A 15,912-nucleotide genomic window follows, 5' to 3' on the forward strand; every position below is an offset into this window, starting at 1 on the left:
GAGCGGTATTGCAGGGTTAACAGAGGTATTTAGGTGTCTCACCTCAGGAGCAAAGCCCTTTGCCTCCGCATAGTACTGTGACACTTTACAAAGTAAAGATGGTGCCAGCTTCACATGAGCACAGCGGTGATGTCATCAGGTCAGATGGCGCACCTCCCTCCTACTCTGAGTCCTAGTGCCCAGCATGTATAGTAGAGAGAGGAGACAGTGATGGAGCGCACTGCATTCTAACAGCAATTCTAAAGGGATGAAGGTTGGACAGTTTACATTTACAGTTTATCACAATGGCTAAATCTTTACACACGTAGGCACAGCTCTTGTTTGAGGAGGGGCATAGGTGCAACACTACTGTGCTTTCACATGAGATCCAGTATACGAGTCTCCATATCATTGTTGCTCTGTAAATTCATGTAAACATTATCAGACATACAGTACTTTATAGTTTTATAGCAACACTTAAGTCACTGTAATTTACAATATTCTGAGTGAAGGAGGTGAAAGTTTTCCTTAACTAAATGATTACATTCTGGCATGCAACCACCGCAAGTGAAAGGGCCAAAGTACACTTTTATACTTGTAGATGTGTTCTGTGAGCATGTACACACGTGATCCTGTACGTGCCTACACCTGTGTGCACTGTGACTCTTAGACTATTCCAAACAAAGAATAGCTGAATAAGTTAATCATTTGTGAATGTGTGGGCACTTTTATTCTGCTTAGTTATTACTGGCAGGATTTTCATTATGACTATTTGTACAATGTTATAACATACAAATTCCATATCAAATACATATTATTTTGCCTTCACACCGCTTAGTTTTCCCTCTTCCTAATGACTGTTGTAGGTGTCCATGACCCCAAGCGCTCTCAGGTATCATCTGTATAAAAGAAATAACTAGAAGTAAAAATATGATCTTACCCACACTGGCTGTCACCCATGACTATCTGCTGCCCTAGATTTGGACCTCTGCCGCCTTTTCACTAATCCAGGCCTCATCGTGACCATAAGTAATACACATTTTTACTTTAATGTTAATATTGTGTTTGGGGCTTAGCCATAATCAAATAAAATAAAAATACAAATGAGTACTCCCCAATAGAGGAGTAGCTGTGAAGACTCTGAAGATAATTTAGCTATGCTGATAGTCTCACCTGACCAATTACCCATTCCTAGTGCCCTGCTGTTACCAATCTCCAATAATATTAAGATATTTTATACTGGGGTTAAATTTACTAAGAGACACTTTTCAAAGCTGACGCATCTTCTGCGGTTTGGGATTTAAAGATGTAATAATAGTAAATTTAAGGTATGCTTTGTTTTTAATATAATGTTATTGCCCCTTTAAATCCAGCAGTCAAAACCACCAAAGACATGGAGGCTTTGAAAAGCAGTGCTTAGTATATTTACCTCAGGGTGGGCAAAGTGAAAGAACGTTTATGGCCGGCCAGCTGCTGTGGGTAAAAGGGTATAGTCATATATATACACAGAGAGGAAAAAAAAACATTAGAAGGATGTCTTTCATAATATTTGCATGTCTAGAGATTTGTACATCTTTCTAATCTGTGAAGTGCGGCTTTTGATACACACTCTAAATCAGTTTAGAGATCTGCTTCATAGCAAATGTATGGAAAAAGAATATTGTCCCTCATTATCGATATTTTATAGTGAGACTTCATGTGTACACAAAGGTAAATGCATGATTCTGTTCAGGAAAGGCAAAAATATGATTCTGTCATGTTAGAGAGAGGACTTAAGACCTACAGTACATAACAATTTTTGACTATTCTTTAATACAGTAGACTATATTTCACATGCAGATGTGACGTTTTGCTTCTATCACCAAATATATAGCACTGCGTCTTGGAGTGGTCTCAGATTGAGTGGCAACCACCATGACAGCAAAACATTTTTCTCCATTTTACCTGGACACCAATCTGCGTTCTCCCGACTCACACAACTCACGTAAGAAATTGAAGTTCTTCTGTTTCTGTATTTTATCCCTTTTATTTTATGAAAGAATCTGATTTGCATAAAATTACTGTAAGTCAATTTATATTGTTTGGTAAATACATTAATCATTATGGCTATAGTATATTCTCATATTAAACCTAATTTAATAAGGTTCTTCTGTTTTTCTGTCCTTAACAAATTCATGTGCTAGCCAGCTCAGCAATGATATAAAAGTGCTATATGACTGTTATACAGGTTATTATTTGACTAATAGTAATAATACTGTGACTCTGATTCAAGTATGATTGTAGTTTGAGATAAGACAGGGAGAGTTCAACTCTTGATATAATATTAACTTCATATTATATACTGTATGTGTGCATACGCGTGTTTTCTTCTAGAAGAAAACAAGAGGAAAGACGTGAGCAGAATGTCAGTATCATTAACAGCATGCTTAAAGGCGCGTATCCACTAGACGAGAAAAATGAGCGATTGAACAATTACAACATCATTATCGTTCAATCGCTCATTAATCGTGCAGAAAAATGTCAGCAATGACCAGCGATGCACGTTCCTGCTGGTCATTGTCGGCATTTGTCATCGCCCGAACATGCAGGCCAACTTGTCAATATCGGTAGGTTGTGCATGTTCAGGGATGAGGGAGGGTACCTGCACTGAACAGCATATCGTTCAGTGTGGGCACATTATCCACTGCACAGGATGAAGAACCATTGCACGATTACAATGTTGTAATCGTACAGACATTCCACTCTCGTGTAGTGGATACGCACCTTTAGAGTAAGGGTCTTTGAATTACTGATTAGTACTATCCACAAGTACTGAAGATCTGATGCTGATCATATGAATTTATTAATCAGGAATCCCCAGTTAAGGGTTGTATCTATGGATTTGTTTTACACTTGCTTTAGTAATATTTTAATGTTTATACTACCATCACTGTGCTATGTATCATCTAGAAATGATCAGAAATTGTGTAAACTGCTCACTGGTGCAGGGTTCTCTCCTTTCTGAAACAACTGCCCCTCATGTACAGAATATGAATCTTATATTTCCGCTCTACCATTATGTGAACTTAATGAAAACTGTTCCATTACCAGATTCAGCAAGTAGGGTGAAATCCAGAGTCCTCTGCAAACAGGGTCAGCTTTGTGTACTATTTGAAACAGTTCATTGGCCATTTGCAAAGACGAATGAGGAAATTCACAATGTTTTCTGATCAAACTTCTGTCCTCTCCAATCGCACAGGATGCTGCTATATATTTCATTGATTTAATCTACTTTATTTTCCTTACCATACTAACCCTCCACATGTTATTTAACATCTTACTGTTATTGTATTGATATTACATTACAATGGTTTGTTTTATATTAATAATAAATAAACAGATTGGTAAAAATGTATATTTTATAGCCTTCATGTGTAATGGTTTCCACTGCAGTACAAGGATCAAATCTAGCCATTGGCTAAATACTCTCTGAAGGGAGTCATTTAAACAGTGACATATGCAGGCTAAATATGTAAGATACTTATTTCAATTTACAAATCCTTTGGAGGAAGAGCAAATATATTTTGCCAAAAATATGCATTGTTTTGTGTTAAAATAAATATCATATTTTAATGATGTTAACCCTTTAATAATCAATCACTAAGATGACAATGTGAATATAATACTCCTATTTAATCCACAATAAAGGGGTGAGGACTAATCAAGATGTAGCCTGGTATTATCAGATTGTGTACCCTTTTGTCTTAAGCGGCAATAATCTATGATCACTTTTCTAGAATCCAACTGCAGGAACACCAATTTTCACACATTTGCTAGTTTAGACTAAAGAACAGGTTCTCAAACTCGATCCTCAGGACCCCAAACAGTGCATGTTTTCCAGGCCTCCTCACAGAATCACAAGTGAAATAATTGGCTCCACCTGTGGATCTTTCAAAATGTGTCAGTGAGTAATGAATACACATGTGCTCCTGCTGGGTGAAATGAAAATGTGACCTGTGTTGGGGTTCTGAGGGCCAACTTTGAGAACCACTGGACTAGAGAGACTACAGTCCCATAGTTTCTACTGCCAGAAGCGCATGCAGTGTTCCCTCCTGAGGTCTGATAGGCGCAAGCACATAATCCTTATATGGAAGGAGTGGAATTCCACCTTAATTTCTTCCAGGTTGCTATTCATTCGCAGCCAACATACTAATAAACTGACACTGGAGAAATAGATTTCCTCACTACATGTTTGCTAAAATGGGATTTAAGCAGTGTATTATTATTTTCTGTTTCTAACTTCCCTGCAATTCGAGTTACATATACCTCTAAAATATTCAGACTTCCACTAGGCAGGGACACTGTTAAGGTGCCTACACACTTGGCGATGTGCTCACGATCCGACATTGTGTCCGATTTCCCCTTGAACTCTCCCCAGCAGCTCCCCGGCAGTCGTGGGCATGATTTTGTGTTAAAAACTGTCCAATGTGACAAAAGATCTATCGTGCCTCCTAATTATTCCAGTGCATCGTGACTGAGATTGTCAGATCTGCCCTACAGCACGGCAGATCTGAAGATGCAATGTACGACCTGCGGAATCATGATCGGGCATATTTACACGATTTGTCATCACGATGCGTCAGAATCAGGCAAATCGTGTACAATATCGCTAAGTGTGTTGTTTTTCGGTTTTGGTTTTGGATCTGGATTTTTTCTTTAAAAATCATAAAAACAGCTAAAATCACATACAATTGGCCAGTTTTTGTTCCTACAGTATCATTAACCTCAATAACATTTATTTCCACTCATTTCCGGTCAATTTTGACCACCTCACAGCTCACAATATTGATTTTTTTTTAATCTACTTAAAGGCCAAAAGGTTGCATCCAGCTAGCTGCCTCAAAACTGAGTGATAAATAGAGTTGAGGACTGTGCAAAGATGATGGCTTTGGTACCCCTTGAGGAATGAAGAATTGATAGTTGATAGTTGGTGCAGCCACTGGCTGAAGTAAGAAGAGTTGATACTTGATAATTAGTGCAGCCACTGGCAGAAGAATTGATAATTGACGCAGACACTGGCTGAAGTAAGAAGAGTTGATACTTGATAATTGGTGCAGCCACTGGCTGAACTAAGAAGAGTTTATACGTGATAATTGGTGCAGCCACTGGCTGAAGTAAGAATTGATAGTTGATAGTTGACACAGTCACTGGCTGAAGTAAGAAGAGTTGATACTTGATAATTGGTGCTGCCACTGGCTGAAGAATTGATAGTTGATAGTTAATTGTTGATGCAGCATCCGGGCTGAGTAGTAGTGGAATGCAGAGCTATGATTAGGAAGGAACCAGTCCTGCAACAGCCTTGAGGGCTGGAACTCTTGGAAAGTTGCGGCCGTTACAGCCTTGAGGGCTGGTGAGGAGTGACGATAGGTGGTCTTTGGGCTGTGAAGCAGGATGTGGCCTTTGGGAGGTGTAGCAGCTTTGAGGGCTGAGAACCCTTGGCTGAATGTCACTGTTGTGCGACTTGTGCCGCCGGGTCGACACAACAAGCAGCAGTTGGTTCAGAATTTTCTTTAAAAAAAATTAAAGGGGCATGCAGGGATGCTGTCTATGGCCATTACAATTTCTGGACATTCATAAACCTTGACATTAAAAATGTCAGGCAGCAATGCCCCAAAGCACATAAAGGAAAGTAAAAAGGTGCAAGTTGGATTTGTCCTTGGGCCATCCAACCCACCCTTATGTTGCATATATGAAACAGGACATTCACAGTTTAACAAACCAATCACTTCAGCGACAGGTACTGCCACTTGTGACTGAAATGATTGTTTGTTTGGACCCACCACAAAACAAACTGCCAATGCGCAGCGGACATTGGTGGGAATGATCCCATACACAAACTGGCTTTACAATACATTAGATTAGATGTCGTCATCGTCATCCCCATCAGTGTGGGCATCCTCCTCTTCTTCACACAATATGAATTCGTCCCCACTGGAATCCACCATTACAGACGCTTCTGTATTTTTTGGACTTAAGTGCTGGTAAAGGTCTTCCTCGTGGAATTTGTAATTCATTTTGATGAACATCATCTTTTCCAAATTTTAGGGAAGTAACCTCCTACGACAATCACTGACAAGGTTCCCGGCTGCGCTGAAAACTCTTTCAGAGTACACACTGGATGGTGGGCATCTTAAGTACAGCAAAGCCAGTTTGTGTAAGGGACTCCAAATTGCCTCTTTTCCTCCCAGTAGTGAAAGGGACTGAATGACATGCCTATATGGATGCTATCCCTAAAATAATCATCCATCATTCTCTGAATGGTGACCATATCAGACAAAGTCACGGTAGACATGACACTTATTGTAGCCAGTTCTTTCAGACCCAACCAGATGTCATTAGGTTTTGCTGACTGATCTGCATCACTACCAGCAGTGGGTTTCTTAGGAAAATTTAGTTTTTTCCTGGCAGCTGTAGAAAATGAAGGAGGAGATGCAGCTATGTCATGTTCTGCTTGAGTTGATAATTTTTTCACCACCAGCTCTTTGCATCTTTTCAGATTTATGTCTGTCAGAAAGAAAGACACAAGGTATGACTTAATCCTAGGATCAAGTATGGTCGCCAAAATATAGTGATCTGATTTCAAGAGATTGATGACCCTTGGATCCTGTCAAAGCGAATGAAGGGCTTGATCTACAAGTCCCACATACTTAGTGGAATCACTCCGCTTCAGTTCCTCCTTCAGTTTCTCCAGATGCTTTTGCAAAAGTCTGATTAGGGGAATGACCTGCCTCAAGCTGGCAGTGTCTGAACTAACTTCACATGTGGCAAGTTCAAAGGGTTTGAGAACCTTGCACAACACAGAAATTATTCTCCACTGCATTTGACTAAGGTGAATTCCCGCTCCTCTCCCTATGTCATAGGCCGTAGTGTAGCCTTGGATGGCTTTTTTCTGCTCATCCATCTGCTGAAGCATATAGAGGGTAGAATTCCACCTAGTTACTACCTCTTGCTTCAGCTGATGGCAGGGCAAATTCAACAGTTCTTGCTGGTGCTGCAATCTTTGACACGCAGTTGCTCAATGTCGAAAATGTCCAGAAATCTTTCGGGCCACTGAGAGCATCTTCTGCACGCACCTGTCATTTTTTTAAAAATGTTGCACCACCAAATTCATTGTGTCAGCAAAACATGGGATGTGTTCGAATTCACCCACATGTAGTGCTCGCACAATATTGTTGGCATTGACAGAAATCGCAAATCCCGAAGAGAGTCCAAGTGGGGTAATCATTTTGCAATGATTTCCCTGAGTGTTTCTAAGAGGTTCTCAGCGGTATGCCTCTTAGTGAAACTGGTGATACGCAGAGTAGCCTGCCTCTGAATGAGCTGGTATTTGTTAGATGCTGCTGCTGTTTGCACTGTTGGAGGCAATACACCTACCCAGTGGGCTGTCACAGTCGTAATCTTTAGTTTGCCCTGTCCCACTTATCCACATATCTGTGGTTAAGTGGACAGTGGGCACAATGGCATTTCGGAGGACATTAATAAGTTACATAAATATCCTCCTCATCCTCCTGGTGCAATTCCACAGAAGCATCTTCGATTTGTACATGTTGACTTGTGCTGCTCATCCCCACATTTGCAGAGGGCACACAAATGGTGTAAGTATGATCCTCTTCAAGTACAGTATTAGAAAGGTCAGGCTCACACATGGCAACTGCGGACACACTTGGACTTTCCTCGGGGATCTGTGAGTTTTGGGAGACAATTTACATTTTTTTTGTACCTCTTCTACAAGCTGAAGGGCTTAATTCATCACAACTAGAACCACCAGTCATAAATAAAGGCCAAGGCCTAATCCTTTTCTTGTCACTTCGTGTAGTGAATGGCATATTGCCAATTTTTTGTTTATCGAAAGCTGACTTAGATTTATATTTTTTTTGCTTTAACAGCGTAAAAGTTTAATTTTTTAGCCTGACGTTTTGGCCTGACTTAAGCCCTGGCACATCGGCCTTCATAGATGACATTGACGGCCTTGCATCGTCATCATGACTGCTACCGGCAGCTACAAGATTGGTATGTGGATCCTGCTCTCCGGTCATGTGACTGTCCTCCATACTCACTGCGGTCTTACAGCAGTGTCATCAAGCAATTATAGCGCAACTAAGTTGGGGCTAACGCACACAATCACACACAGAAAAACTTGTTTGTTTGCTTTTTCACACTGGGGGTGAAGAGCACCCCTGAAAGAGGCAGCAGCCCCTTGACAAACAGCAGCACAGCACCCTTGCACGCCTACGTTGTTGACAAGTGTAGCTAACATGCATAGAAAAAATAGTTTTGTTTTGTTTTTTCACACTGGGGGTAAAGAGCACCCCTGAAAGAGGCAGCAGCCCCATGACAGACAGCAGCACAGCACCCCTGCGCACCTTCATTGCTGACAAGTTTGGCTAACACACACAGAAAAAATTGTTTTTTGTTTTTTTCTCACACTGGGGGTGAAGAGCACCCCTGAAAGAGGCAGTAGCCCCTTGACAGACAGCAGCACAGCACACCTACGTTGTTGACAAGTGTGGCTAACACGCACAGAAAAAAATGTTTTTTTTGTTTTTTTTCACACTGGGGGTGAAGAGCACCCCTTATGGACAGAGCACCCCCTGGACAACACAGCAGAACAGCCAACCCCTATGGACAACAAGTGAAAGGAAAAGGGGAAAGGGAGAATCGACGCACTGACCAGTAGTAGTGTAGGTATGACTAATCAGACATATAACCACTGTTCCCTATTCAAACTGAAAATATAACATATCGGGTAGTGGAGGTGCTCACTAGAGTAAAAACTAGGTTGAAAGAAAAAGAAGAAAAGAAACTCTATTTATTGAGCACTCTTATGAAATATGAATTAATTAAAACATAACCTTTAATAATACAAACTAATATATCTATGACAAGGACGAAAGATTAGACCAACAACATTTAACATGAAAGCACCCAGAAAATTAGGTCAGTAGGGAGGTCTGAAGGTATATGCTAATTTAGTAAAGCATCCTGTCTCATAAATGACCCCTCTAATCGACATTTAATACAATGGGTGGAAAAATAGAAAGCGTATCATAAACTTCAAAAATATTGTTCATCGAACAAGCGGCGAACATTTAAAGCAACATAATAAACATAATACTACAATGATATTTATGGAATCACACCAGTATGTATAACATACTACCTAAAGAAGATGAAGTATCAGGACGGTCAGGGTCAAGATTAATCCACCTATAATTCTACTTCCCCTCACTTAGCAGAGGCCATCAATGAGGGGTGAGAGATCATCTGGTGGCAATGTTACCCCTGGAAACAACAGCGTAACCGCAACGTTACTCACTATTTCGCTTCTGCTGTTAAGGGTCTTACATTGTGCATAGGACCCTTAATGAGAGAGTTACTCTAAATGAGATTGTCATCAGTTAATAGAGTAGATAGTTAAAAAGGTGAGTAACCTATCATAGTTGAATACTATTGGAACATAACCTCAGTTGTTTAAACAAAATAACATAAAAAGGTCTCGTCCTGTATTAGCTAGTATAGTATGGTCTCGAGTAGTTAAAAGGATAATGAATTGGTATATTGCATCCTTTAATAACAAGGCCTTACACAAGCAGAATATATTGGAGGTATGGGTACAAAAATGACAAGCCTTGTTGTTGATTATACACCCGGACTGATAATCTATAAATAAGGGTAGTCGATACCGAGAAAATACTGACATTCAGATACACATAATTATCTGTTTTTAGTACACTTGGACTCATAAAAAAGGTACAAACATTTCATCATATGTAGATGTTAATCATATAATATTCACACATACAATACTACAATGGAATAGCATTTACTGCCTTCTAATTGAGGACTTGGTTAGTAACAACGTTTGACCTTCATGAGGACAATCAAGTAATAAAATAAATAATGATGCCACATGAAATGCCAAATGTGAAAAGAAAATGCCTTAAATAGGGCAGTTTCCCAGTGATTGGGTGCCCTGACTAAATAGTGTAGCCAACGTCCTAAACCAATATTGCATCAATTACAGCAGAAAAATCGAGAGAATATCATTATTCCAGTATAAATATGTGCGTGTAAACAGTGTGACACACCTACACCCTGTAGAAGGTGGTGAAATCATATGTGGAGCAGTGTCCCAATCCTAACCCACTACCCGAGTAATGTCACACTTTAAACTGTACAAAGACATAATACCAGTTGGTATATGTATAGTCCAAGTAGTTACCAATAAATACTCCACCTATGGTGTGCACTAACATCCCCCATACCTAAACGGAGCGATCGCAGCACAGCGACTCACCATGTCAAGACACATGGGATGCGGGTCACCTAGAGGGAGCAACAGCAAACATAAACAGCAAGGAATACTGACTAGTGGATGGGGTGTCCTGCGTGGCGCCAGCGCAGACACCCTCCCGCCTCCCGCCGACGCACGTTTCGCCAGAGTCTTGTTCACGGAGGAAGCAGCTGCTAGAATCCGACAGCGGGATGATGACGTTTTGCCTCGTTTTCAGATCCGAGTCAGGGGGAAAAATCCGAGTCGACTTAGATCTGACTTGAATCCCCTAAGTTCGGGTGGGTTCGGTTCTCAGGGAACCGAACCCGCTCATCCCTATCATAAATTACCAGGGAAGTCCAGGAACAGAGCATTGTGTCCCTCCTGGAGAGGGGCTGTTGGGAGGTATTTCTATATGGTGACAATACTGTGAGCTTCTCATCAATTAGTTTAGGCATACGAGGGGACTCTGCCAACAGTGCACCAAGTAGAGGATGGAGGGGGCATGCAAGAGCTGAAGCCAAGTCACTCCACTGCTATGGACAATAATAAAAAAAAAAATAATAATAATTATATCATGATTTTTTTTTCATCTAAGGGGCATATTCATTAAGCTCCTGAATAAATATGTACTGTAATGCTGCATAATAATCTTCATGATTAATTCACAGGAAATAAATAAAAAAAAAGAAGAAGAATAAACTGGAAAATTTATATTAAAATTGTAAATGCAGAGCATGTTTGGAATCACAGTATATAATCCTATCAGGATCCTTCTCTGATAACTGATACAGCACAGGACAGCTGCCTTGTGTAAAACATATGGCTGCTTATTAGCAAAACATTTGCTTGTATGAAATACTATATGGATGTCAGCTTTATGCTTTTCCTATATTCATGTTTGAACTCTTCACCAGGTATAAATATCCCTGTGCCGGTTTATATATTTTCATTTTTTTTATATATGCAACATTAGAATAATGTAAATTAGGTGTCAATTGGGGTCATTTTGGGGTCAGAATTGTAATGCTGCTGCTGCTGCATCTGTGAATGCAGCTGCTGTTGTGCAAAAATATTCAAACGTCGCAGCCGCCGGGATTTGTATTGAGATGCTAACCTGCCATTGGCAAACGCAGGATTTTGAAAGGGGGGTTTCCAAATAATTCTTTACAGAACCTATGACAAAAAAGTCTAACAAGAATAAGCCTGCAACATACACTTTATTGTGTACTTCAAATGTTTTAATATAAATAACAATAAATAATATAAATAACAAGGCATCTGGGCATAAAACTTGCTAATGCACAATGTGTAACAGTATGTATGAAGAACATTTAAACTGCCAGTGCAATTTATAAAAAGATAAGGGTATGTGCGCTCTAATCATCAGAGCTGGGAAATATGGATAGGAGCAGCTAAATGGTCGGGTCACCACTCAACCCCAAAATCAACATATAACTAGACAAGCATAGAGCTTAAGACCAACAAGCGCTCACAATCAATGTACTAAATTCATACAACGACATTTAGTACATTGATTGTGAGCGCTTGTTGGTCTTAAGCTCTATGCTTGTCTAGTTATATGCCAGTGCAATTTACACCACACAGTAGTCCCTTATTCATGTTATGACACACAGTAGTGCCCCTTATACACAATGCCCACGGTAGTAGTGCCCCTTACACAATGCCCACAGTAGTAGTGCCTCTTATGCAATGCCCACAGCAGTAGTGCCCCCTATACAACGCCCACAGCAGTAGTGCCACTTACACAATGCCCCGGTAGTGGTGCCCCCAGTAGTGGTGCTCCTTATGCAGTACCCATATGCAATGCCCCCATTAGTAGTGCCCCCTGTAGTATAGTGCCCATTGCAGTTGTGCCCCCAGTAGTTGTGCCCTCAGTAGTAATGCCCCCAGTGGTAATGCACCAATTAGTAATGAACCTAATAGTAGTGCCCCCAGTAGTGACGCCCGCAGTAGTAATGCACTCTGTAGTAATGCACTCTGTAGTAGTGCCGCCAATAGTTGTGCCCCCCGTAGTAATGCCTCCATTAGTAGTGCCCTGAATGGTAATGCCCCCATTAGTAGTGCCCCCAGTAGTAATGCCCCCATTGGTAATGCCCCCTCTAGTAGTGCCCCCATTAGTAATGCCTCCGGTAGTAATGCCTCTAAAAAAAAATACAAATAAAATACAAACAAAATACTTACCTTAAGCCCCGCTCCTGCGTCCGCTGCCGTCCGGTCCGACCGCTTCTCGGATCTAAGGGAGAGACATCATGACGTCCCTCGCATAGTGCTCACAGCGGGAGCCGGAGCTCATGAGTGAGCTCCAGCCTCCGGCAGCTGCTCCGGGGAAGGAGCCGGGCACACGCTGGTAACAGAATCTCAGCGGGCACCCGGCAAATGGAGCCTCCTTGCAGTGGGGTAGATTAAGTAATGGGCAGGGGGGGTTTCTAGGTACTCGGAAACCCCCCATGCATGCGCGTATGCCTGCAGCTTTGTAAGTCCAGGCATCTGAATACAAAGATGCAGCATCAGTTGCAGATCATTCAATTATTGCAGTTCTGAGTAAGCCTATGGCTATTTGGAATGACCACCCCCTCATTCTTTTACTTTTCCATCAATATATTTGTTAGACCCAGTGTTATTTTTCATATAACTCGTGAAATGATGGGGTCATTCGGTCTGCACTGTGGGCCTGATTCAGAGCCGGACGCTCTGCATCAGGGCGTTTTTTTTTTTTGTGGCCTCCTGGCCGCTCGCTTAGCTTTGGTGACCACCCACAGCTATTGCGAGCGGCCAGGTGATGGTCGCGATGGTCTCGACCATCGCGACCATCGGGGCTTGCGACAAGACTCATTTCCGCAAGCCCCAGGGTCTCATTTCCGCAAGCCCCAGTGAGCTTTCGGCTCTATTAGAGCTGGAAGCTCACCCACTGACATCACTCGTGATGTCAGTGGGGCCGCCCCCAAACGGCAGGCACTTGTTCCAGAACGCCTCTCCGTTTGGCCAGCCACCCCCCCCCCCCTGCCCGCCTCCAAAACGGGGCAAGCTGTCAACCAAAATCGTCAGCTGCCCCGCTTTGGTGCGAGCCCCGCAGCAACGGAGCGCCCGTCGCTAGCCGGGTCTCGCGCATGCGTACGTCGGAGCCGGCTCTGGCATACGCATGCACAATGGCCAAACATCGACCCGCTCGTGAGTGCATAGCGCTTGCGAGCGGGTCTGAATCAGGCCCCGATATCAATTGTCAAATATTTTTTACTATTTACTAAATTATTTAAAAATATTGGTTATTTATGCACATTGTGCTTAAATTGCATCATATTTGCACTAAAATGGGGAAAATGACTCAAGACTATTGGAAAACTTCTAATTTCTGAAACTTATGACATATTCTAGGTTTGAAGTAGGAAATACTGAAACATCATCAAACCAATGCTATAACCTTATACTCTTATTTAAATGCATTATTCGTTAAATCCAAAACTTATTTTATCCCCATCTGGCACATAGTCCAACTAATCACTGCACATATCTGGCAGCAGTGAGGAACAGCTCTTACCTCATTGACAAAGTCCAACCATCATCCAATTAAAACTTGACTCGTTCTGCATTTTGCCACACATAAAATTCCACTGCTTCCTTCATATCTACCCTAGTACATAGGGTTAAGGTCCCCATACATCTGTGATGGATGGCCACGATGGGCCTGATTCAGACCCACTCGCGAGCGGCTGCCCGCTCGCAAGTGGGTCGATGTTCTGGACTGAGCATGGAGGGAGCTCCGTCGTGCGCATGCGCCAGACACGACGAGCGAAGGAAAGTCCTTCGCTCGTTGTGTCCGATCAAAGGGGGCGTGCTGTCAATGTTGATTGACAGCACGCCCCCTTTGGTAGGCGTGCCGGGGGCGTGCCTCCCTGACGGGGGCGTTCCCACGGGAACGCCTCCCGTCAAAAGCCGGCCCACTGACATCACTAGTGATGTCAGTGGGAGTGATTTTGGCTCTGATAGAGCCAAAATCACTCCGGAGCTTGCGGTTGAAAACCTCAACCGCAGGCTCCGGCTCGCAATTTCGATGGTCGCGATGGTCTCGACCATCGCGGCCATCAAAATGCACGCTCGTATAGCCTGTGGGTGGTGACCCACAGCTATACGAGCGTCCAGAAGGACGCTCCATTTTCATGGAGGCCGGCCCTCATTCAGAGCGTGCGCTCTGCTCAGAGCGTACGGCTCTGAATGAGGGCCGATGTTTGCGATTGGATCGGAAACGCTGATGCGCCAGTCAGAAACACCGACCAGCGGCCTTCGATGTTCCAGCGATCCGTCGCAGGATCGGTGAAATTTTACATGTTACATTTCAAAAATGTGCCAATCACGATCATTTTTTGATCGTGATCGGCATGTCTGTGAAATCCAACATGTTGGATTTCACCGACCCTGCGATGCCGGGTTGCAGGATCGCTACATGGTGGCGATCCGTCGCAGATGTATGGGGGCCTATAAATGTATTAAACCTTGGAGAGAGATAATGGGTTATATTCACTAAGCCTTGGAGAGAGATAAAGTGGATAAAGTACCAACCAATCAGCTCCTAATTATTAGTTTACAGGCTGTGTTTACAAAATGACAGTTACTGTAGGAGCTGATTGGTTGGCAGTTTATCTCTCTCCAAGCCTTAGTACATCTACCCCTTAGGGCAGGGGTGGGGAACCTTTTTTCTGCCGAGGGCCATTTTGATATATATATAGCATTCGTGATGTAACAAGGGGGGCCAGGCCACAATCGCCGGTGATTACAGCAATGCCTGGAGCATCCTGAGGATGCTCTGGGGATCTGTAAGGGCAGCTAAGGACGCTCCAGGCGGCACTGCTGCATAGATTCTGGCTGCAGGGTGCCATTCTAGGCATCCTGCTAGCCAGATGAGACTTGCATAAAAAAGCTCAGAGGGCCAGACCTGCCTTAGGGGAATATCCAATTAGGTACGAGTTTACCAAAAATCTCACATCTGCAGGGTTTTCCCCGCAGGTGCAAGATTTTTGGTATTCAATATGGTACACGTTTTTTATTTGAGTGCTCAATTTTTTTTTTGAGCCCCTTCAGAGCAAATCCAATTTTTCCTAAAATCCATATTTTAAGGAAAAAATTTCTGCACCTGCTCGGGACCTCTTTGGACACCCCCTAATGACTAATTAAGCAAATGGCATTTTTCAATTAGCTCAATTAGTCCTTAATTACTCACCTTCTGCAGCATTGTCCAAAACTCTGCACCCCCTACCCGCACACATTACACTACACTGCCCTACACTATTGCCGCTAACCCTGCACCCCTACACTACCCCTAACCCAGCCAGGATTACACTTTCCATAAACCCCCTCCTCCTCCAAGAATTTTCAGCAGCTATTTAATCACTAAGGTGATGGGTGCAGGAGAAATAATGTGGACATTTATTGTACACTTTCTTTGCGTTAGGAGCTGTTTTGCTGGCTTGCCTAAACACTGTTTGCAGCTTGCCAATGCAGGTATTGTACTGTGTGACACCCTCTATCCAAAACCTATTCATTTTAATGCAACAAAATTATCTTGTGTGACACCAGTGATAGAAATACAATCCTTTAAGCATTAC

General features: G+C 42.5%; 1 protein-coding gene across 1 annotated transcript in view; it reads left to right on the forward strand.

Moving 5' to 3' along the window:
- The first annotated feature begins 1,801 nt into the window (after positions 1–1,801).
- The window catches only part of LOC148529166 (uncharacterized), a 60,978-nt gene continuing 46,867 nt past the window's right edge, over positions 1,802–15,912 (forward strand). The window contains exon 1 of the mRNA XM_088468897.1: positions 1,802–1,963. The gene's annotated coding sequence lies outside the window, so the exon portion shown is untranslated. The remainder of the gene's footprint in view (positions 1,964–15,912) is intronic.

Source organism: Taudactylus pleione, unplaced genomic scaffold, assembly GCF_031769625.1.
Source record: "Taudactylus pleione unplaced genomic scaffold, aTauple2 ptg000086l, whole genome shotgun sequence".
Taxonomy (NCBI): Eukaryota; Metazoa; Chordata; class Amphibia; order Anura; family Myobatrachidae; genus Taudactylus; species Taudactylus pleione.